The following is a 25,948-nucleotide window of genomic DNA, read 5'->3' on the forward strand; positions in this document are numbered from 1 at the left end:
AACACACAGTGGGTCTTCAAAATTATTTGTTGAGTACATGCATCATTTTATGATGTGTCTGGCTCTCTCTTTCTCTTCATGTTTCTCTTTTGTTTGTCCTGTAGCTTTCTCACTTTTCATCTTTCTCTTCAGTTTTAAAATCTGCCTGGGACCCTAAAAGCCTTCTAGAGTGTCTGAGGCCCACTCTTTGGCCCTAGTGTAAGGAGCCCAATATCTTTAAGGATCCTTGCTGATTTATCAGTATCTGCTCCAATCCTTGCACAACATCTTAATTATTATATTTCCTTCTTCCTCACTCAGTATTTCTGAATCTTTAAATAGCTCTATTCCCCTATTTTTCCACCAGGTCCCAAAACACAAGCCAGCAGGATGATATGGATGGACCAAAGATGATGTGAAGCAATCTGACGGCCACCTCTGCAGAGTAAGTTTCTTGTTTCCCATCACTTGACTGGAGTCAAGTTTAGAGTCCAAAGGTAGCTTCTCTATCAGGGGACTAACTTTGGGCCTTGGGCCCAAGGAACAATCAACAGTGCAAATGTGCCCCAGCTGTTGGTTCCTCTTTGCTTTATATGTCTGCAGTCTTTCTATTTGTTCTTTATGGCCAGCTGCTGGCCTGCCACTTGGCAAGCTCATACCAACATGGTGTTAACCAACTTGTTTCCCCCTCATCTGGTTCTGGAAATTCATCCATGCATATCTGATTCATTACTTCAAACAAGCCTCTGATCAAGAGGCTTGAGAACCACAGGTGGCCACTTCAACTGGGGCTAACAAAAAGCCCTGTGGAGAGGATCTCTTTAGAAACAACAAAGAACCCCAGTTTTATAGCACTCACATCTGATTTATTGCACATAGCAAGTGTTAATTCTCACTTTATTGTGATCAGATTTCTCATAGCTCTCAAATGAATTTAATATAATGAGATACAACTTTGCATTTCTTTCTACTTAGAAGAAAACACATTATCTAATGTGTTTCTGGTTCCTAGTATTGCTGGTGGAAGAGGGGTTCTCACAGTGTCCCAAGGAAAGCTTTCCAGGAGACCCACAGGGAGGATGAGGTCTGGTGATAATATTGATATGTGGCACCCAGATGCTAATTCAAAGGAGTTCCCCTGGGTTCCCAGTGTTCCATCTCCATCTGCCCTGCCAAGGCGAGTTGGGTCCAGCCTTTCTCACCATCAGGCTAGCGTAGCTTGTTTTTCCAGCTGCACCTCAGCTGGGGCCCATGTTCAGAGTCCACACAGCCACTGGGGTCACAGGTGGCAGCTAGTCCCATGTGACTGCTATGCAAAAATTGCTGGAATGATGGGGCAAGTGCATGTTACCAGGCCAGAGAGAAGGGGCTTCTTTGTTAAGTTGATTATATTATCTCAGGCTTGGGAAAGACGAGGCACCTTTTAAACTAACCAATTAATTTCCCAAGTTTTCCAGACTTCCGATGCGCCCACCCACTTACCAATCTGTTCCCTTCCCAGGATGGACTGACAGACCTCTATAGCTGTCATGTTGGCTCCTACTGTCCATGTGCTCTCCTTCCCCCTTTATTATTCTATCCCTTGCCCCAGTGATCTGCCTGGAATGATTGGTGGCTCCCTGGGGAGTGTGTGAAGTTGTAAAGAACTAGTGAAGCAAGCAGGCTTATGCCTTCTAGTTGATATGCTTCATAATGTCTGATTCCCTTTGCTTCCTTCCTTTATTACATCTAGCTGTGCGTGCTAACACTTGTACTTAACTGAGCCCTCTTATCCCAACCCTCAAATAAACCCCAATAAAGAAAACATGATCACAGTAGGACAAAGTAGACTTATATGCAAGTATTGCTGCAAAGGTATTACATCTACTTCACTTGGACAGAAATAGAAGATGAGAGAGGTGTATTACTATGATTATTATTAAATATTTATGTAGCTATGACAGGGTAGGAATTGAATATGTGCATTTTTGGCATTGTGCTACATTTTTTAAATTTAACTAAAAAAAAACTATGAGAAAAAATACAATTCTCATGTTATACATGAGAAAAGAGATCTTGTAAAATAAAGCCACTTTCTGTTATTGTCATAGAACTGAGAAAAAGAAAAAAATATATTTAGTACTAAAGCGATATTTCTTTAACCTGATGCTATTGTGTCTGTAGAGTTTGGTACATAGGGTATTGTGGAAACAGTTACAGATTTGTAGCTGAGCATTTCATTTCATTTTAACTCATACTTAAGTTGCCTACATTTACCTAGAACAATTCTCTTAACCCACCTGGAATTGCTATAACATACTACTTGGAGCTTCTATGAATGAAATCTGGATGCATCGGTTTTATTTTTTTTAAGAACTTTAGTTATGAGAAATTCTGAATGGCTCGATTGACTATTTTTGTATGTTTTTATTGAATAGAAATGGACTCAGACTTGCTGTTAGAATCTCATGTGGAGTAATTCGCAATGTTGATGCAGCAGTGTATTTTGTTCTTGTCTCTGCCTTTTGATCCCCCTCTCCCGGTAAACAACCCATGGAAGACACTGAGCTGATCTCTATACACCTCAAATGCATTATCTCTTATACCTTTGAGCTTTGCACATGCTGTTCCTTAATACATGCACAACACTTAAAACAGTAACACAGTGCTGTGATGAAAGAGCTAATATGATGTTATTACTATTAATGTTGTTTTCTTCTTGTCAAATTCTCCTCAATTTTTAAGATTCAGTTAAAAATGTTGTCTTATCTGTGATTCCATGTACCAGTAAGAAATTCTACTGCATTTGAGAAAAAGCCCAACTCAATCTCAGTACAATATGCAAATTAAAACCATATAAATAAGAGGGACCTTATTGAATTATATGACTGAAATATCCAGGAATACATCATATATATCAGTATTTGGGAGGCTCATCTCTCAGGTAGTCCTTCTTTGTCTCTCAATTTCATTCTTCTTCTTTTCAATTGAATTTATTGGGGTGTCATTGGTTAATAAAATTATATAGGTTTCAAGTGTATGACTCTGTCATGTATCATCTGTTTATTGCATTGGGTGTTTACCACCCTTAGTCAGTCTCTTTCTGTCACCACGTATTTGACCCTGTTTACCCTTTGCTACCGCCAACTACCCCTCTTCCCTCTGCTAACCACCACACTGTTGTCTGTGTCTGTGAGTTTTTGTTTGTTTGTCTTATTTGTTCATTTATTGTTTTCAGTTTTATATCCCACATATAACAGATTCTATGGTTCTTAATTTTTTCTGTGTGACCTATTTCACTTAGCATGATAGTTTCAAGATCCATCCATCTTGTCAGAAATGATAGTGTTTCAACTTTTCTTATAACTGAGTAGTATCCCATTGTACATATGTATTCTTCTTCTTTTCTTTGTTCTCTTAGTCTCATGAGGTAGCTGCAAAACTGGACCCACTAAGTACATGACCAACACAAGGAGAAAGAATGTTTCTTTCTGGTAGCTCTTATATAGGTGCTTGGATTTTCTCTGATAAAAGCTGTTTGTATCACATGTCCATTACTGAAGCACTCACTGTGGTCTGTGGGAAGGAAGGATGCATACTGGCTGAGCTTAGATCTAGAACTTACCCTTGAGCCAATCAGCAGTCTAACTAAGCAGCACAGTTATTTACACCCTCACTTACCCAGTCTGTAAGATTCCTCAGTACCAGAGCTATGTTTCATGCTGTTATGCATCCTTGGAAATTATGATGATGGCAGGCACATAGGAGATTTTTCAAATACTTTTGAATTTTGAATTGGTGAAGGGATGAATGAGTGTGTTCATGGACTCATGAAAGCCAAGGGCCTGACTAAGAAATGTTTACAGGGCACTGAAGTTATGAATTTATTATGTATTCATTTATTTATTCAACTAATACTTATAAGCCACCTCTAATGTACTAGACAACATACCATCAGGAAAACTGCAGTGAATAAGAGAGACATCACTTTTGTCCTCATTGAGTTGAAAGCCTGCTAGAGAAAGCCAGTAGGCAATTACAAATGAATAGCATTATAGTACAGACTGAAAAGACTTTTGGAAATTTGGGAGCAAATTGACCTGACCTAGTGTAAGGATCAAGGAAAACTTCTCATCAGGTTTGCCTTTAACCTAGCCCTGTGGGGATGAGTAAAATAAGGTCGGTGTGGATTGAGTAGCACCTTGGCACATTCAAAGAACTGAAAGAAATGCCAAGTGGCTGGTCAGGATGAAGGTGGTTTGGCTGGAGAGGGGCTTGAAAATCATTTCTGGGACTGGGTAGCTGATCCTAGGTGAAATGGAAAGCCTTTGAATACATGATCATATCTGAATTGTATGGATATAACTATCAAAAATAGATATATACAAAGTTGTCTGCTAGCTGGAGAGTCTCTGAGAAGAGGTCACAGCAGAAGTCATGTGTTTTTTACACTTTGAAGAATAAATATACATTTTCTGTCACAGAATATGTAACCATAGTGCATCACTGCAATAGAACATTGATGCAAAGAGGCCTTCTGTTTAAGGCAAACTTCAAGTGTATTTTTGTAGGATACTATGCAGAGTGATATGTTGAAAATGCTGAAGCTGAACCTGGAGAGGTAGTTAACTGCCAGGGTTTGAACATCTTAGTTTACTGTCTTAAGAAATCTGAATTTTATTTTATAGTCTATGAGGAATCTTTTACATGATGCTGGCTATCCTCTTCAGATTCTCTTCTGTCCTATGGTCAATTCTGGAACTTCCAAAGATGAAGAATAAACAAATATGGGCCTAAACTATTTTTTTAAATTTAGTTGTAAAGACCAACAAAATAGTTTACATAAAAATCATTCAGATTAAGATATTGCAATACTAGCCCTGGCTGGTGTAGCTCAGTGGATTGAGCGTGGGCTGGGAACCAAAGTGTCTCAGGTTCGATTCCCAGCCAGGGTACATTCCTGGGTTGCAGGCCATAACCCCCAGCAACCGCACATTGATGTTTCTCTCTCTCTCTCTCCCTCTCTCTCTCTCTCTCTCTCTCTCTCTCTCTCCCCCCTCCCTCCCTAGAAATAAATAAATAAAATCTTTAAAAAAAAGATATTGCAATACTCCTTGAAATTTCTATTAACATAGATCACAAACTTGCTGACCTTCAGAAGATTACAATTGACGTCATGCAGTAGTCCTAAAATAATTCCTTGTTTCATAGATTTATTGCACAACACATTTTCTTTTGCTCACACCTGAGATCACTATTGTTTCATAGGCAGCTGTCCTTTCTCTTTACAAGGGAAGTAGCATTTTATCACCTACCAAAAATCTTTGTTGAGAAAATAAGCATTGTAGCTCTGTCAATGGCCTATTTTAACACCATTCTTTGGGTTGTGGTCAGAACCTGGCTGAATAAAAAGAAAGGAAAGTGTTTCAGACAAAGCGTTTATAGTACAGAGGAAGCAAGAAAAGCTACAGTCTTGACTCTTTCCTGGTTTATCATCATGTAGTAGAATAATCTGTTCCTGAAAACTTCTATAAATACTAAGGAATGAATTGCAGTATCACCTGCTAAATCATCCAGGAACGTGGAAATTATATTGGTATGGTTTTCATTTTTCTTAATATGTAGACTGTATTAAGTATCTTTAAAAATCCCATTTCTTAGAGACAGCTGTGTTAAAAATAGCTCCCTCGGGGATCAGAGTTTGCCTTTAGGCATCAGCTTCTTTCCATCTAATGACCGAGGTGATGGCTCCTGCTACTTCCTTGGATCAGCACTCAGGCATCACACTCTATCGGACCCTCCTCAAACAGCCTCATTTATGCCAATCATAAAATGTTACACGCCTGCGTCATTTCCCCAGATTCCTGATTCCTGGATAGGAAATTAGTTTAATAAATGAAAAGTGCTAGTGGATAATGTAATCATTGTAAGCAGAAATTTTTCATGACTATGTTTTGATTTTAGAAAGCCAACTCTGATGAAAGTATGCTGTGTGCATTAAAGAGTATGACTAGTGGATTGCTGTTGTAAAGTACCAGTAAGAAATGGTGAAGGCATTAGCTGGGAGACAGAGTAAGAATGTTAACGATTACAGACACACACCAGGCACACACATGCATGGCATATGGAATTGTCGAGCTGATTTCTATAAGAATTGAGGAAGAAAAAAGAAACAAGAGTGGAAAAATGGGTAAGAATGTGGACAGTAGGAGGTCCTTGATTCAAAAACATAGAAAGAGAAGTACATTTCATGTAGGAAATATAATGAATAGAGTCATAGGCATATGAGTATTAAGGTGCCTTTGGAGACAGCTAACTAAGCACACACACTACACTGTATGTGTCTGCAACTGTAGAGTGGCATGAACCCTGGAAGTAAACTGGATAGTCATCAGCAAATGAATAGATAATTGTTGAGCCCATGAGAGTGGGTAGCATGCAGGAAGAATTTATGGGACATAAAGCAAAGAGGCCTTAAAACAGATGCAAGAGCTCTTTAGCTTGAAAAGACTAGAAGTCAATAAAAGAGGAATCTGCAAAGTAGGAACAGACCAGGAGAATGTGGTGAGATAAGTCAAGATAAGAACATTTTATGGAAGTGGGTAACTAAGGTTAAAATTGCATAAGTAACAAGATGTAGATAGAAGCACATTCACTGGAATTGTTAATTAGAAGTTCATCTTTGGGTTGCTGTGAACCAAATCTTGAGATAGGGACTTTTGCAGGCAAATTATCAAAAGGTGATCTCAGGAAGTGAGGTAGAAGGTACAGAGAGCATGTGATATGCAAAGTCAATAAGGAGTATTGCCTCTGGTCTGCTATGGTCCAATACTGCTCACTGAGAAAGCAAGTAGCAAATATCTCAAGTGGTCTCGATGGACCTGCAGTTGAGGGCTGCCTGTGGTTTAAAGTTGCCCCAAGGGATGTTAACTCTCCAAAAGTTCTGGGTGATGACTGAGTCACAGACACCGTTTCAGAGAAAGCCCTGAGTCAGAAAGCTGAGAACTTTGGTATCCACATGAGGCAGAATGCCATTAGTGTGGCCAGAAGCTGGACATCCAAATGAAACTTAAATTGTAAAATGTGGACCAAATTCAGGTAGCATGAATGCACAGGACCACCTCCTGTGGGCATGCGGGACAGGGAGTGAAACTGAGATTTCATTGCTGAGAGTTAAGGAAAGATATTGAGTACGCAGTGGTATAGCTGACTAAATTGAGACTGGACATGAGGGACTGGATATATCCAAAAATTTCATTTCATAAATAGTTTGCATCAGAATAAATGTTACTATGACCTCTTTTATACCCACAGATATTTGGACTGTAACTGATTCCAGAATATCAGCAATGGAAGGAAAAAGTAAATTAGCAGAAGGTGAGGCATTGTTCGAAGGAGTTTTTATGAACATGCTAGAAGGCATTCTTTCATTTATCCAAAAATGTTTTCAAACATTTGTCATTGGTCAGTCAAGTCTAGGCTAAACTTTAAAAATGCTATGGTGACAATTGCAGGCATGATCCCTCTCTCATGGAGCTTGCTATCCAGCATAGGCAATGGGCAGGTTGCCAAAATTATATCCACAGTCATTTATTTATTATTGTGATCACTACTACGAAGGAAAATTGCAGTGCTCTGTGTGAGCAGGTAGCCAGAGAAGGTCACCTAGGGAGAAGAAAGTGAAAGATCATTAATAATAGATGAAGAGTTGACTATCCAGGCCGGTGCCTTCTTTTCTGTCCTAATTTGAACCCGTTGTTCTTTGGTTCCTTATATTTTATTTATATTTAAGTGGCTTAAGTATATGTTCAAGTAAAAATAAAATGAGGGAATTGTAGATAAATAATTTTATGTTGCACACAACTTCATTGAAAACCTGATTAAATATGTTTCCAAACCAAAACCTTTTTTTCTCAGACTCCCTAACCACATTTGAATTGTTTTTCTGAGAATTTCCATAATGAATCTCAGACTATTACATGTAATCTTCATGTACTTCCCTTTTTCCTCCCTCTATTGTACATCCTCAGTAGCATCTCTGTATTTACAGTGTACTTAAATTTCACAATAATTGATTAGAGTGTTTTAATTTGCCTCTCTCAGAGATCTGTCTGTTTTGATGCTTTGAGTATGTAGGGTAATTTCTTTTTACTGTAGGATTGTTTTATTGTATTAGTTTCTCTCCCGTTTTCCCTCTATTTGCCAGTACCTTCGGGATGCACTTTGTGCCTCCAATTGATTCTGTCTCTTTAGATTTCTCTATTTTATATCTTTTGGAGACATTCTTATGCTTTTTATTGTATTTTTTTGTCATAGCTTTTTCTCAGTTGAATATCTGATATATTCATGACTATATGTGAAGGTAAACCTTGAAGCATTGTAATAACCTACAACCAACTTTAACAATTAAACCATTACCATTACTAGTGAAGTTATCTGTGGTCCTCAGTAAACATTTCTTCTCCCTGTAGAGGTGGTGACTTCTACATTTTCCTTTAATAAACCTCTTGCTATTCTTTGTAATTTTTATGACATACTTATTCCTAAACAATATATTGTATATTTTGCATGTTTTAGATTATCTAAAGTGAAGTATTTCATTATAGTCTGCAATACACCTTTTTTTTCAGTCAACAACAAATTTTTAAGAATTGTTCATTTTGCTACATGTGACTCTAGTTTCTTTTTATTCATGTGAGGAATTTCACTGTATAAGTAGATAAAGTTATCAGACACAGGTAGCCAGTGGGAGTGGAGGCAGGGGTCCAGCCCAGTTCCAAGCATCAGCCCAGAGGAAGATGCCTTTTGTAATTGTCTTCCAAAAGGGAGACTATTGGATTTCAGGCGAAGTGTCGTATGAGGTGGGAATTGAATGGGGGATCATTTCACAATTGGTTTATTTATTCTTCTGTCAATGAATTTTAAATGTTGCCAGGATTTTGTTGTTGAGGAACAATGCTTTTATGAAATAACTTGTACCTGTTTCCATGTGCATATTTTCTCTCCATGTGTCTGTTTCTTTTCCACATGTAAGCATCTCGAGGGTTAGAATTGCTGGGCAATAAGATATGCAAATGTTAAACATACAAGAAAAACCCAACAAAGGTTTACTGATTTATATTCCCATCAACACTTTGTGAATGTTTTTATTATTCTATAACTTTGCAAGCTGTGATGCTGTCAAAATTTTTAATTTTTGACAATTACTATTGAATATGAGCATATTTTTATAAAATAATTGGTTGCCCTGTTAATTTCCATGAAAAATATATTGAAATTTTTATTAGAACTTCATTTAGTCCCATTTTAAGGAAAATTAATATCTTAGAATATTTACACAATCTGTCCAAGAAAGTAATAAATCTGTTTTTTGAATCATCTTTATTGTTATTCTTCTGAAGTTTCATGATTTTCTCCATAATGACCTTGCATACTATTAGATTTATCACATGCACCTATCTTGTTATATTCATTCATGTGCATTTGTTGCAGTTTAAAAAATTACATTTTAATATTTTTGCTTTTGTGTGGAAATATAACTGACAGGAAAATGGTCGACTTTGCTAAACTCTCTTATTCATTCTGGATTATTTTGAGTTTTCTACATATACAATAAAAAAATCTGTTATTAGCTACCACTATGAATCTTGTCTAGATTTTTAATATGTTCAACTTTATTTTTTCTTTTTTTATGCTACTTAGTACCTACATAGTACACTGTCATATGTAAGTGAAATCTGGCACTTGGTATTTTATCCTGATCTACATATTCAAATAGTTCTTTTTCTTCTCCCTTTTTTACTTTTAGAGTAATGGCAGGTAATTTTTCCATTTATGGTATTACCATCTTTCTCACTTTAATCTATTATTTGCCGAGTAAATACTTTTGATTTTGATTAAATTAAAAGTGCGTATGTGACTATGCTGTACCTAGTTTATTGTGCTGTTGTTATTATTAAATAAGATGGGCTATGTGATGCACTTAGAAGTTTTAGTGCTAAGTGCTTAATGAGTGTTGATTTTTTATTGGTATCAATATATTTTATATGTTTACCCAGAATATCCAACATAAAATTACCAATCCAAATAATTCTATTCATTTTCCTTAATATATCTCAGTATTTAGTTTATAAGCTTGCATTATTTAAGAACTTTACATTAGATAGAAGTGCTCTTTTATTTTATAAATAATGAATGTGATATTTACAGGTAACAAAGGTAAGTCAGTTACATATGTTTCTGCAGATGGACTACATTTGCATTCATTTCATTGAATCCTACCCTTATTACTGTTAAAGAAACAAAAACTACTATGATTAACCTACCTAGTCAAGGCCTAGGCATATCATTGTGATTAGGGGCACCCAGACTGCCTGTGTTTAAATCCCAGCTGTGCTGCTTACTAGCCTGATAACATTATGCAACTTGCTCAGTCTCTCTGCACTGTTGATGATTATTCGTAAAATGGTAATAATGATGATAATGACATCTATTTCGTGGGATTCTTGTGAGGATTATATGATTTAATGTGTATAAAGCATAGAGCCTGGTAGCTATCTTTGTTATACACCTTGCTAATCACTCCTATTATCTCATTTAATTCTCATGCATACAATCCTGTGGGGCAAGCAGTAATAACCTTTTTTTTTAGATCAGCAAAAGAAGAGGCTACATTTCTCATACAAAATCACAAGAACTAGAGTATTTTGGAGACGACGGTTTAACCTGGGACTGCCTGGATCACAGTCATTACAATGAGTCTTGTATGAGTGCTTCTACCAAAACATGGTGCTGCATTAAGCAGTAATGAATTAGTGCAGATCAGTAATGTGAAGAATGGAAGGTTACTTTGTAGACAGGGAAAACTAGCATATCTAAGTGACCAGTTAAATCAGAGAAAAGATAAAACTTTATTTTGTAATATGAAAGTATTAATTAAAATATAAAGGGAATTTATTAATGGAAAGATTTGTTTCCATTGGAATGAATTATCGAGGATAATATGGACTCCTTCTAGAAGGATTGGTAGGGGATTATATTTTATTCAGAGTAGTTTAATCCTGATACTATCAGTTAAAAGTATGGTCTTTTACTCTAAACAGACTTAGGCTCAAATCATGTAGCTGCCCCTTTAAAGCCTTTCATCTTTGGGCTGTTCGTGTAACCTCTTAACCTCAGGTTCTCACTGGGAAACTGTCTATGATAATATCATCTACCGCACCGGGTTGATTAAAAGAATCAAATCTTTCAGTAATGTTCTTGGCATAGAATAATTACTTAAGAAAACTCTAGCTTATTTTCATAAATGGGGAGATATGAAGAGAGAAAGAAAATCTTACCAATCTCTTCTAATTTCACAGTATTTTGATATGGTTTTGAGGAAACTCCAACTGTTTGTGTTAAGTGGACTGGCTAAGTAAATACATGCATCGAGAACATATGATTACGAAAAATTTTAAAGGATTGGGTTTAATCAACCCAAGTTCTCACTAATCTGTATTTCCATTGTCTGATGAAACACACACACATGTGCACACACACACACACTACAAAGCGAACAAATTCCCAAAGATTCTACAAGAACAAGTCAAATCTGTTAATCATTGTAATTAATAATGCAGTGTGTATTGTTATTTATTCAACCTAAGATGTCTCGTAATAGTGGTTAATGGTATAGTCTCTGGAGTATACAAATCAAAATCAAAAAGTTCCACCCCAATGCCATCTCTTTAACAAACTGTAATTCTTCCCCCTACTTCAAAGTGACAACCTTCTCATTATAACATGTACGGTATCTACTTTTAAGATGCTGCCTTATTTGTCAGCTATTTTTATATGAGTTTTCTTCTGGCAAGGGCCGTTGCTACTCAGCTCTGCCCTGTGGTCACCATACAGGGATTAGAGCCCATGTTGGCAGATTGTCCAAGTTTTTTAGAGAATCTGAAAAGCAGATATTTATGTGACTCTCCTCATTATTAAATGGAGGTTTACATAAAAGAAAAATTCACTATTGTACTGGCTAAGGTAAATCTATAGCCTGATGGAGTGCAAAAGCTTCCACTTTGTGACTTTGTTTCAGACCATTGTTTTTAGAACAAAGGAAAGAAAAACAAACAAACAAACAAACAAACAAACAAACAAATTCCCCCTTTACTTTCTAGGCAATACCGTGTCTGTCTGTTTCTGCTTCTGCCTCCACACCTATATAAGCCTAGTTTTCCACCCCTGGGTTGGAGAATAGATCTCAATATTTACAGGCTATTCTAACCACCTGTATCTCAGAGGGGCCACATAATAGTCAGAAAGTCTCAGTTGGGAATCTGTGCAAGCCATGCTGTACATCTAACCTAGCTGGAGAGAGGGCCCACTCACTTCCCTTATACCCTCATTAACTTTCTGAGGTAGGCATAATTGATTGGGAAAATTTGGGTTAATATGAACATTGCACATGATGATTTCATTTATATGGAGTATAATATAGTATGCTCACATAGAGGGTGTGATATTCTGATTTCCAATCATTTTATAGACATTTAATTCATGTTTTTTCTTCTTTTTTTTAATGTGTAGCTATGTTTGGTGGTCTAGGCAGGGAACATATGAAAAGTGGAGAGGACTAACATTAATTGAACACCTAGTATATGCCATGATGCTTACTTTCTTCAACCCATTTTATAAGTGGAAAACTACTTAATATGTAAGCTCATAATATGATTAGAGCAGCTTGCAAAAAACACATGAAAAAGTATGCATTGAATGTTACATACCAGAAGTAGTATAGATAGCAGTGACAACGGAATCCTGCAGAAGGAGACCTTAGGTGGGAGTGATCATGGAAGACTTCATGGAGGAGTGGTGCCCTGGAAATGACTTGGATAAAGGGATAGGTGAAACTCTGCTGCTGACAGTGCAATAGTCCAAGGAGAACTAAAGCAGACAGTCTCTTTTTTTCCAAGCGATGTCTTTATCAAACAATTATGTAGTTGGAGATAAGTGCCCAGAACATCTTATATTGCATATTCTAATATAGAAAAATACATGTTCTCAACATGGCCGTAGCTCAGTAGGTTAGAGTATCATCTGAATACACCAAGGTTGTGGGTTTTGGGTTTAATCCCTAGTTGGGACACATACAAGAATTAACCAATGAAAACACAAATAAGCAGAGCAGCAAATTGATGTTTCTCTCTCCTGCCTTCCTTCCTTTCTCTCTCTAAACTCAATAAATAAAATTTTAAAAATACATGTTCCTCAGTAATTATATATATAATAACTTTAAATTATGTATATGCTATGTATAATGTACATGTGAATATACATGTCTAAATAATCTATTCTAATCTATCCCTTTAGTTGAGTAAATGCAGAGTATATTAAAATTAAAAATGATAAAAATAATATATGAACTTTTGTATTACATAAATAGACCTCTTTTCTCTTTGATTAGCATAGCAATTATTTGGATCTCCTAGAAACTTGCATGGGTCAAATGTACTCAGATAGAGAGTAGCCACACTGTTTAGTCACTTTTGTTTTAGCCTTTTTCTGAAGATAATTTTGTACTAAAGTGTGAACTATCTTCAACAGTGAATTTTCAGTAACTGGATAAAATATCAGGCTTCTTATCCTACATTTAACAGGAGCTTCATAGAAATCCTCCTAAACTTGATATCTGACAGCTAAGAACTAGTGACTTGCCTTTGAGGGTTTGTGACTCAAGGAAAGACAGGAAGAAAACAATGTTTTAGGAACATTCATTTTGTGGTGTTATAAAGGATAGATCATTTACAAGAAGTACAAATAAAGGAAACTTGTTAAGAGCATATAATAAACTCACCTGTGATTAACAAAATAATTTATGTTACTCAAATGAATCATTATTTAGTAAGACTTCTTATGCTAGGAACAGAGCTAAACAACAGTAGTAGTCAGCTTCCGAAAGGGCCACCAACCATCCTACCTGCTCGTATTTACAATCTCGTATAGTTCTCTCGCACACTGAATCACATGTGGCTTGTGTGATCTAAAATACTATGGGAATGATGTGGGACTTTGGTTGTGAGATCACCCATGAAATTGCAGCTTCCTCCTTGGTCTCTTGGATTACCTGTTGCAGAAAACTAGGCCACCATGTATGGAGCACCCCTAAGCAGCCTTATACAGAGGCACACACAGAAAGGAGCTTCCCGCCAAGAGCCAGCACTAACTTGCCAGCCGCTTGAGTGACCTGCCTCTGAAGGACATCTTCCAGCCTGTTGGGGTTTCAGATTACACAGCCCCAGCTGACATCTTGACTGCTTTAGATGCCTGCAGTCAAAACAACCTGGCCAAGCTGTTCATGAATTCCTAACTCCTTTCAGAACTTTCAATGAACCACAAGGCTCCTCTCTAGAAGGTCCACAAAACCTCAGAGAAGGAGGAAGTGAGGGAAGATGGAAGAGTGGTTGAAATTCTTTCTTACTAGACAGTCCTTCCCAGAAAAGTCTCTGAAATCATGTGAGTCATGGAGGGGGATTTGCCTCCTTCCTCTCCTCTATGTAAGTCATTGTAGAACCCAGCAGTGCAGGATGTGGGGCAAGAGGTGAGATTATTTTCAGGGAGTAGTAGTGATGATACTGAGAATTAAAATAGTTAAACAGGACAAAAGAAATACCTCAAACAGATCAATTGGGCAGAGAGCTGATGTGCATATAAAAGAATTCTCATCTGGAAACCAGAGGGTTGAAGTTCTGAAGAAAACTTCAGGGCTCCAGCCAGCCAGCCAGTGTCTGTCATGAGCAAGACCTCAGTGATGGAAGGAACAGGAAATGTCATCAAAAAACTAATGAGACTGTCAAGTTTCAGCTAGAATTAGATGAAAGGCTGTTTCACTTGCAGGGGACAGTCCTAGTTAGAAGATGAGGAGCCAGAACAGAGCTTGAAGAATTGGATGTTTAAGATAGATTTTTAAATCTCCTCGTATTCACCTACACCCTCCATGCTACATTTAAGAACATCGACTTCAAAGCACCTGGCAACCCAGAATAGTTGTCATTTTCCTTTGCAGAAATACTGTTCAAAAGGTGCCTGGGACCTCCAATTTCAAGGGGGAAATTTTACCCGGATGACATACGACTTGAGAAATTGAGGCCTTTATAGGGCCCGATTATGCAAGATAATTTCAAAGAGAACAAATCAGTGTGTGTGAGTGTGAATTTGAACCAAATATAATTAAAGTAAGGTGTATTAGGTGCAGATATAAATTAAAAAGTCCAGAATGCATTCTGTTTTATGTGAGAGTGTGCTACATTAAAGAGTTGGCAAGCCAAATCCATGAAGGAATAGAAGGCTTATTGAATAAATGATGCCTTGAAAAATGGCTAATTATAAAAATAAATTACAAATGTAGCATATTAGTTGGCTTGGGCTGCCATAACAAAAGCCAGAGACTGGGTGCCTTAAACAGCAGAGATTTATTTCTCACAGCTCTAGAGGCTGAGAAATGCAAAATCAAGGTGCCAGCCAATTCAGTTTTGGGCTAGAGCCCTCCTCTTAGCTTGTAGACAGCCACCTTCTCACTGTGTCCTCACACAGTGCAGAGAGAGTGCTCTGGTATCGCCTCCTCATCCTTATAAGGACCCCATCCCTCTCAGATTAGGGTCCCATCCTTATGACCTCATTTAACTTCACCATCTCCTGGTAGGCCCTGTCTCCAAATACAGTCACATAAGGTATTAGGGCTTGAAAATATGGCAAACGAGGGATACCAACATTCAGTCTATAACATGTGGTAAAGTGGTAAATGAAGCAAAAGTGAAAAATAGCTACAAAAAGATGTAGATGAATATCTACCTGCCCTCACAGTTAGGATGGCCTATATCATATTAAGGAAGAAGTTATCAGAGGAGATTTCTAGGTGGTAAAATTTTGGTTATTTTATTCATTCAGATTTTTATAATTTCCATTTTTCTACATCTGAATTAATTTTCTAATCTAACAGAGCATTTAGAGAGTAATGTGTTATAGGAATTATAGGAATGAATTAATCCAAATGCCTTACCAGGTAGTAAAATCTCAATAAATGATAGGTATTCATATTTGGTGGTATAAAATAACTTGATTTCTAAAAATTTTAATTTTTATATAAATATATTAAGGATATTTTGGCTAAAACTTCACCAGCATTTTTATGTCCACAGGCTTGAAAGTTAGTAAAAAATAACAAAACATTTTTATTAAGTCTTTATTTTTTCAGAGCAGTTTTTGAGACTTACAACAAAATTCAGAGAGAGGTACAGAGATTTCCCACATGCCCAGCCCCCACACATGCACAGCCTCCTCCACTAGCAACATCACTCACCAAAGAGGTACTGTTTATTTTTTTTATCAATTATGATGTACCTACATGATACATCATAATTAATCAAAGTTCATAGTTTGCATCAGGGTTCACCCTTGATGTTTTACATTCTTTGGATTTAGACAAATGCTTGGTACATCTATCTCTATAATATCATATAGAGTATTTTCACTGCCTTAAAAATCCTCTGTGCTCCCCCTATTTACCTATCTGCTCATGACAATATCTTTGACAATCACTGATCTTTGTATTATTTTCATAGTTTTGTCTTTTCTAGAATGTCATATGGTTGGACTCATACAGTATGTAGCCTTTTCAGATTGGTTTCTTTTGCTTAGGAATATGTATTTGAGTTTTTTCCATGTCCTGTCATGCCTTGATAGCTCTTCTTTTTTTTTTAGCACAGTAATATTTCATTGTCCAGATGAACCACAGTTTATGAATCCATTCACCTATGAAGGACATCTTGGTTACTTCCAACTTTTGACAATTATGAATAAAGCTGCTATAAATGCCTATATGTAGATTTTTTAATGGACATAAGTTTTCAACATTTTTGAGTAAATACCTAGTGTTATTTCTGGTAAGAAAGTGTTTAGTTTGATAACAAACTGCCAAACTGTCTTCCAAAGTGGCTGTATCATTTTGTATTCCCACCAAAATATGTGACATTTCCTATTATTCCACATCCTAACCAGCATTTGGTCTTATCGGTGTCCTGGATTTGGGCCATTCTAATAGGGGTATAGTAGTTTCTCATTGCTCTTATAATTTACATTTGTCTGATAACATATGAAATGGGGAATTGTTTATATGCTTATTTGCCACCTATATATATTCTTTGGTGAGATATCCTAAGAAATATTTTTAAGGGAGTTGATTAATTTTTGGTTTTCTAAATTCTCAATGTTGAAATTTACATCTAAATAATTTTTATTTAATTATAGAATGGCAATGTATAAAGGAGAACAGCCTTGTATCTGAATATTTAAGCTGGAAATCATAAAGGAAAAAAGATAAAGTTTTTTAAAAAACTGTGAAGTAGCACAGGCATTTCTAGCAAAAGTATTATATATATTTTTTAGGATCACAATGAAGAAGAGAAAAAATATTGATTAATATTTCTAATAGAGGAAATAAATTTTATTTCAAGATCATTAATATTACTTTGAATTATCTGAGTTCAGATTTTTATAGTTCTGCGTTAACTGGATATATTCAAAACTGCCAGGAAGTTAAATGAACCAGTAATTTGGTGAGACATCATGCAAATATAAGGCAAAATGAGGAATGTTTTAATAGAGTTAAACTTTTAAGCTTTACACTTTAAAAGAGGTATGTATATGTATATATGTGTGTGTACATTTGTATATATATATATGTGTGTGTGTGTGTGTGTGTGTATTTTTTTTTTTTTTTGGCTATGGTATCACCAGTGCTCAAAGCTCATTAGACATAGTTTATTTTTTGTGGGGAAGGGGTGGTCTTAGAGTCTGAGGTACATTCTTTGAAATATTGTCACTGGCAACAAATTTTCATCTTATAAAGTTGTATTTTCTTTTTGCATGTTGATAAATTCTTCCCAAATGTATGGAGAGATTGACTAGGCTAGTAAATACTAGTTTAGAAATGAATGTTTGGCGGACCCTAAGAATATTATTTTTTTCTATTGCATGAAAATTAATTTCAGAGATAATTCTGAAAGAGTAATATGGTAGATTGAATTTTCAGTGCATCACGATTTAATTCCTCTCTATCCATTTCTTCTCTGTAGGGATTGACTTTGAACTTAGTCATATGAGATGTCTTGGCCAAAGGCATGCAAACAGAAATGACATTTGCCATATCTAAGTGGAAGTTTTTAATGTGCTTTCATAGTTGGGTTCTGCGTCAGTTTTGTTCCTGCCCTTTTCATGAGAGAATGGCATTTTCAGAGAGCGCTGCCCCTTCAGTCCAGGTTCCAGAACAAGAAGAAACATGGAGTGTAATGGAGCCCAGTCATACCCGGGAGAAGGGATCAGAGCCACATTAACCCACTGCTCTCATGTTACATGAGCATGAAGTTATTATTATTACTTTTGTAAACCTGTAAGATAAAGAAGTCACTAATTACTGGAAAGATAGCCCAGTAAAGCAAATGGTGCCTGATGGAACACAATGGCAAAAGGAACCTAAAATTACAGAAGGGGAAGGAGACAGCCAGCAAACTGATATAAGAGGCAAGAAGGATAATGATGAAACTGAGGAATTGGTAAAATATTTGATAAAATCATCACCTGCAATAAATTGGAAGTACAAAATGCATCTAATAAACTTGTGACTTTGGACAAAGAGATACTGAGCAGAATTTTCATAGCATAATTTGGTTGTTATTGGTGGAATTTGATTAGATATTATAAGAAAGAATGAGCTAACAGAATAATTGGCCTGTTTCCAAGGGAGAAGAAAAACGGACAAATTTAACATCTGGGATTGACTGGTGGATTGAATGATTCCGTGCTTTCTCATCTGCAAGTAAAATGTTCTCAAATTAAGAAAATATCTGGCAAAATGCCAGCAAGAGTGTGACATTATACCTCTTATTGGATTAAGATGGAACCAAACAATCCTCTCAGTTGGACCAAAGTTCTCAAAGACAATGAATAGGTTGCTGTCCCAAGGAATAATGTTAACCTAGAGGCACACAAAATGAATGCTGGAACATCACTGGCCAATAAAAATATACTGCAAATCACATACCTAATTTAAAAACTTTAATAACCTCATTTTAGAAAGTAAAAGAAAACAAATAAAATTAACTTCAACAATTTTAATTTTAATAACTATTTTATTGAATCCAGCATACATGAACAAAGTAATACAATTGCCACATATAATCAATATAAAAATAATGAGACCTCTTCCATTTTTTTTTGTACCCAGTGCTTAACAGCATGTATGTGTTTTCCATTTATAACACTTCTCAATTAAGACTAGTCACAGTTCAAAGGCTCAATGGCCACATGTGACAAATGGCTGGACAGCAGAGTTTTGGAGTGAGGAATGCTAGAAAAAGATTTGTTGCTGTGGTCCTGGCAAAGGAAATAACTAAAATAAAATATACACGCACACGTTGAGAAAAATGTATTAACAGAATGAATTAAAGGAGACCATGATTCTTTAAGCTATAAATTGACCCTGTAGACTTTCTATGGCAATCTGAAAACAGTTTGAGAATTGTAATAACCGTGTTCTGCTAAGATATCGGAGTTGTTTGTTGCCATAGCAAAAGCTGACTAATACAAGGAATATTTAAATATTTTTAAAAACAGCAGATCTTTAGCAAGATACAATTTTACTACTGCCAAACCACACTATCCCTCCCGACTCTGTGCTCTGCAACATTTACTTTAAAAGTGGAAACTTAACTCATTACACACCAGCAAAGACTAACAGCGTGAGACAATGGAAAGAGCAGAAGGATAATTATCAGAGAGACCTGAATTTGAATCTTAATCTTATCATTCTTTAAATATATAATACCTACTCTAGATACTGTTTTAGCAAACATAACACAAGCAGAGTCTTGAAAACATTTGTGCATTGGAGCTTACTGTCTTGGTATATGGTCATTATATAAGTGAGCGTAAGATAGTCCACTGGAGACATGTGGCTTACTTAGTCAACAGCCATCCCCAACAATCAAACAAGGAAGTGAGCTGCTCTAGACCATTCGGCTCAGCAAGCCATCTACAGGCTGCAGCCACATGAGTGATGCCAGTCAAGGCTAACAAAGGACCCGCTCAGCTGAGCCCATCACAAATGGCTAATCCAGAGAACAGCGAACAAATTCAACTGTTGTTTTAAGCCACTAGAATCTGGAATAAACATTTGTCAATACACAACAGTAGAGAAATATATCACTTAGGGGAAATTGTTCGTGTAATATTTATAGGAAATTTGTATTTCTATAGGGATGTTTCTCATCAGTAGAATGAAATCTGTAAGCTTTTGTGCCTAGTCCTGTTTCTATGCCAGAAAAAAATCTTTCTTTGGCAAAGCCAACAGACTAACAAGACATTCTTTATTCATCCAACTTAATCGAAACTTGGAATCATTGAATAAGAATCATTTGCCTCAAAAAGAAAAAAAAAAAAAAAAAAAAACCTGGGTCTAGGACTGAATGACTCATGCAGGAACTTTATGGTTTTGCCCTGTGCTTTATAAAGTAATTTTACAAGGCATAATTATTTTAAATATTTTATAAACTACAGTGACTTTTTAATAAGGGTTTCTAATTATCCAATACAGTTTCTAGAAAGATTTGCCGAATATATAGTATACGTGTGATGAGTCATTTGTCATCCAAAAGCTTGTGAAGAAACCCTCATTCCTAAAAATAGGGCCCTCGTAGATTGGATACCAGCTGCGATTTTTCACTTGAGACATTTCCCTTTATATCTCTGACTCCACTTTTGGTAAATCATGATACATAACTATGTAAAACATCACATGCTCTAAAAAAAAGAATAAAGGTGCCAACTATACTACATCAAATTCAGTATACTATGCACCAAAAAATTAAACTAGCAAGTGAATTTTAGGATAAGGAAGATTACCTTTATAGTTTTCCTTACTTTTTCTCCATTTTCTCCCACCCTACCCCATGTACCCCATTTCTGGATATTTATGAGATCTTGTGTACATTGACAATAGAGAAAAAATCAATATTAATACAATGAGAACAATTTTAAAAAGTATTTCTTGGGATAAAACTTTCACATCAGCACAAGAATTCATTTATTCTTATATATAGCCAAAGGATAGAACCCTAACAATGTATCTTCACTTTAACATTTCCTATTTAGGTGACAGAATTAGGTTAGGAGGGACAGAGAAATCTCTTATACTGGCTGTATCATGAATACTCGGCTCCCCAAATGTGGAAACATGAGCTGATATAACTTTAACATAAAATCCAGGTAAAAAAACTACATGAGTTGCAAATTGTTGTGCTATTCCCACAAATCTAAAGAATAACATTGCAAGATGAATGAGATCATTTAGTTTTTTGTAAGCATCTAGAAAATCCGTAGCTTAGGTCTATCTTATGCTTTGATAGGAGTCCCCATAATTCTTTCACCAAAATGTTGTGGTCCAATCTGATCAAATCAATATTTTAGAATACTTTATTAAAAAAAATTGGTTCTTGTAGTCCTGGGCACAATTCCTTCAAGGAACTGTGATATTTTTGCAAGTTTTGCTGGATAAGACAGCACCTGCTTCAGGTTTATTACATTTACCCTGAAACCAGGAAACATTTTTATGTCATAGGTCAGACCAATGTCACCACCGTTCGTGTCATAGATAGTTCTGGCTAAAGATTTTTTAGGTGATTTAAGTCTCTCTGTTCCAAATCTCTCATTTCATAGACAAAAAACTGGTTCTTAAGATGTTAGTATGCTTTCTCAAAATCACAGAGATTTGAGCAACAAAAGCAAATCAAAACAAAAATAAACCCACAAAATCTCTCACTATAATAATTCATTCAAGGCACTTGACCAAGGTTTTGCCAGTTAGGATGATTTTGCTAGCCACAGTAAATGCTTTGGGGATGGCTCACTGAAACAGGTGGTACAGCCAGTGAACTCTAGAACCCGTCCAAAACCCACAAGAGGTCCTTTTATTTCTTGTGCTGGAATTGCATGCCTGGTAGTTCTAGTGCTAACTGCAACTTTGTTGACACTTTCAGGGACCAAACTACTTGGATGAAGCAGAACAGGCAGGTACTCTTCGTTCCCCAGGACTTGCACATCTTCCTGACGTATCACTGGTGACTTGAGCTCTGTAAACAGACATCCTTCTTCTCTCCCTAGCGTAAGCATTTTCTATTAGTTTAAGTGAGTTTGCGTTAAGTTTCCTGTCACATGGAAAGTGTCCTGATACGGAACTCAACATAAGGTACTCGATTATTAGAATAATGTAAGATTTCCAGGTCTGTCTAATACGTTGACGGTGTTTAAAAGAGTGCTTTGTGTAGAGGTCTTTCTTTGTATCTCAGGATTATTTCTCTAAGAGAGATATAATAGATGTTTTTAATAATACAATTCTTAACCATGTGAGGTTCTTAAGTAGGGAATTAGTGGACCAAGACAAAATGAGTATTTCTAAGACTCTTGATATTCATTTCCCTATTACCTTCTAAAAAGGAGCAAGCTTCATTTCTGTTGGAACTATAGAGGCTTGTCTTTCTTATGTAAATTTTGCTAGAGTTGAATACTATCATTTAAAGAAAATTGTTTCTAGTTTGAAGCAAATCTGGCAACCCATTTTCAAAAAAGAAAGTTAATTTTCTTAACCCGGGCTTTAGGTTTCTTTAGGCTGGGTGATGTGGGGTGAGAGTCACAGCAAAACCAGTCAATTCCAAGCAGTTCCAGGTGAGACAAAGGCTCTAAGTTAACCAAAGCATCTCCAGCTGCAGGGAGAGGCAGGGAGAGGCAGAGTGTGGCCAATGGGATGGAGCGGGGTGGGGCAGAGGGCCGTGCATTCCCCCCCCCCCCCCCCCCCCGCCATAGACATTTCTTGGAAATCAAATTTTATGTTTAAAAGTTATTTGACATTTACTTTCATAACTCTGTATCAAAACTACACATATTTGTAATCTGAAAGTAATGATTCAGCTTTTTCTTACACTTTTGCTTAAAATTATTTATATTCAAAAATGTATACATAGCTCAGGTGGAGAACCTCAAATAAAATGAGACTACATAACAGCTATTTTGAAATACAGAAATACCATAGACCACTGACGAAGCAGCAGAAAGATGTCTTTTGGAAACTTTACATACTTCAAAGAGCAAATAAATTTGAATGCAACGTTTGAAGGCAGCCCTCTGTTGAAAAGAGGAGGTAAAATTAGTGGCAGAGATGCAGGAGATGTGGTCATGGACAATTTTAAGCATATGTTGCAGGTAGTACAAACATCTATGGAACTGGTTAAGAACAATTTTCCTCAATTTAGAGGGAAGAAAGAAGTCTCAATTTAGAGGGAAGAGGGAAGTCTTAAATTAGACTCTATATAGCAATCTTAAATACCAGACAAGGCTCAGAAACCCCCAGGTCCTTGTTGATACGATTCTTAATCCCGTTACCTGCTACCCATTATATACTTCATCCTAGAGAATTGAATTATTTAACTTTGGAGAAATAAACACATTCTTAATCCTATAGTCATCATTCTAGAAGGGAATTTTTCTTGATGATCATTTCAGTTTCCATTGAAACATTCTTTTTGTGACATTGTCACAGTCAGTAAGTATCATGAACAGAAGGTGTAGTCCTTCGATAGGGGACAGAGACGGTGCATTACCTGATCTTAGCTGGTGTTTTGTGACATTTCAATAAATTAGTAATACTGTGCTTTCTGGAGGAAAAAAAGATTCAGTCATTTCTAAAATGTAATTTTAAAAATCTCATTTAAGGAAAGCTCAGAATGGTTATTTTTTTTTTCAGATGCACTGACTTATTAAGTCAGATCATTCTGATAATTCTGCACTGAATAATACTCACACTAATATCCTGATCATCCTCAAACAATAACCATTGTCATGGTAACTACCTATCATGGGAAAACAAACAGTGCAAATGAACTTCTTCCATAGCTTTAATTATGCAAATAGAAAATTGAAAGAGTTCATTTTAAGGAGTCAGTTTCCTATTTAAGTATTGACTAAAGTAAATGACTCAAGCAGTTCTCCACCTCTGACTGTTGATATGTTTAGATGTTAACATGATTATGTCTGTCTAGATTTGTATTGACATTAAATGCAGGAAACAATTTAAATTTCTGCTTAATGTTTTACTTTAAAACACAGTAATGGAAGTCCAACTCAGTTGTTTTAGTAAATTATTCTGATTCTATTTTCTGAATTCAGTGCATATGAATTAGTAAGTGACCACTGTGAAATGAGCTACTGATTTTCTGCTTCTAATACAATTGATTTGATAGTTGGATAGGAAAAGTTAGGGCTGCTATTACAGACTTAATTATTCATGTAATTTATATTAATAAAGCACTTGGAATATGTACTGTGTGCTACTTAGGGTACTCAGATGAAAATTAGATGCTTATACCATTAGGACTTACCTGGAGATATAAGATAAACAACGAATTCCAAGGTGGTATGGGCCATGTGTGTATCACTGGTGTAAGTGAGATGAATGGACCATGTTCAAAGACATGTTATCTGCTATCAACATGAGATCTTGCATTTTGGATAAAAGGTTCACAGTGGAGAGAAGTTGGAAATTTAGGAAAAAAAAAGACAGATCAGGGAGGTCAGTGATAGGCTCATTAGAAGACATTTTGAATCCACATGAATTACCTGGATAATTACAAACCAATACATAGGAAGTTATTTCTTCTTATCACTGTTCAAATGGAGATTTTCTACAGGGGTTCAGAAAAATCAGAAAACATAAGAAATAAGATATTCCTAAAGAAATAAAATGAGAGACAGATCATAGCCCACATTCAAGTATTGATGTCATAATCCTCTTTGGAAATCTGAACACCTAAGAGCAATATGGCAGATAATACGTACACACAGAAAAATCAGGATGAAAAGCCACAATAATGGCATTCTTAAGGAAGACTTTTACAGTCTGCTTGTTCAGACAGGTGCTGGGATCAAGGCATTTTCAGAATCACAGAAGTGAGGGGTAGTAGGAATGGAGGACTTCAGCATATGCTGAATGTATCACTCTTCTAAAAGCACAGGATGTGGTAAGTGCTTAACTTTTCTTGAAAAGTAACAGGAACATTCAGAAAACAGCTGTTTTGGCATAATTCTGACAACCATGGAGAAAATGATTAGATATGTAGATATGAAGAAACTCTTAGTAGAAAGCAGTCATGTTATATTGGAGAAACATATAGCAAAGTAGAAACCATTGAACATTATTAGAAGATATTTTCATCTTCCTGAAAATACATTGTGGAAATAGAAAGTATGAAAGGACACCTATGTTCTGATAAGGAGGATCTTAAAAAGGGAATTTTATTCAAGTATTTAAAGACTTGATATAATTTACTTGTCAATATAAGCATACATAATCAATTGCAAAGGTGCTTTTGAGATATTTTTTAAAAGCCATAACCAATCTAAAGTTAAAAGGAGTTAAATACAGTTTAAAAATGTGGAAGAGGTTTGAACAAAGAGTGTATACAAGGTAAAAGGCAGAAGAATTTGACGTTTTCCTAGTATGATACAAACAAGAAAGTATTTTGAACTCACGTTTTAACTGACAAGTGGAAAAACATAGGATAATGGGTGTGTTGCCTGTGGGAAGATGGCATATTACTACAAAATGGGAAAAAGAAAGCAGAACAAATTGACAATGATCTTCAAAACCAGAAGAAGAGAGAATGTTTCATTAAGGAGTGAATGAAGTTCAAGCTGAGGGCGTGTTAGGCTAATGTGAAGTCCCTCAGTTAACTATTTTGTGACAGAGACAGGCAGACTTGTTAGTAATCTCTGAAAGAATTCTGGAGAAGAGAAGTAGTACAGAAAGCTGGGGTAAGAAATCATGCGTATGTTGACAAGAACAGGCTTTATGAATGACATTTCTGTAATTTGATGCTGTTTCCTGTTGATATGCTCATTCAGATTA

The sequence above is a fragment of the Phyllostomus discolor genome, chromosome 6, assembly GCF_004126475.2.
Source record: "Phyllostomus discolor isolate MPI-MPIP mPhyDis1 chromosome 6, mPhyDis1.pri.v3, whole genome shotgun sequence".
In the NCBI taxonomy this organism is placed as follows: domain Eukaryota; kingdom Metazoa; phylum Chordata; class Mammalia; order Chiroptera; family Phyllostomidae; genus Phyllostomus; species Phyllostomus discolor.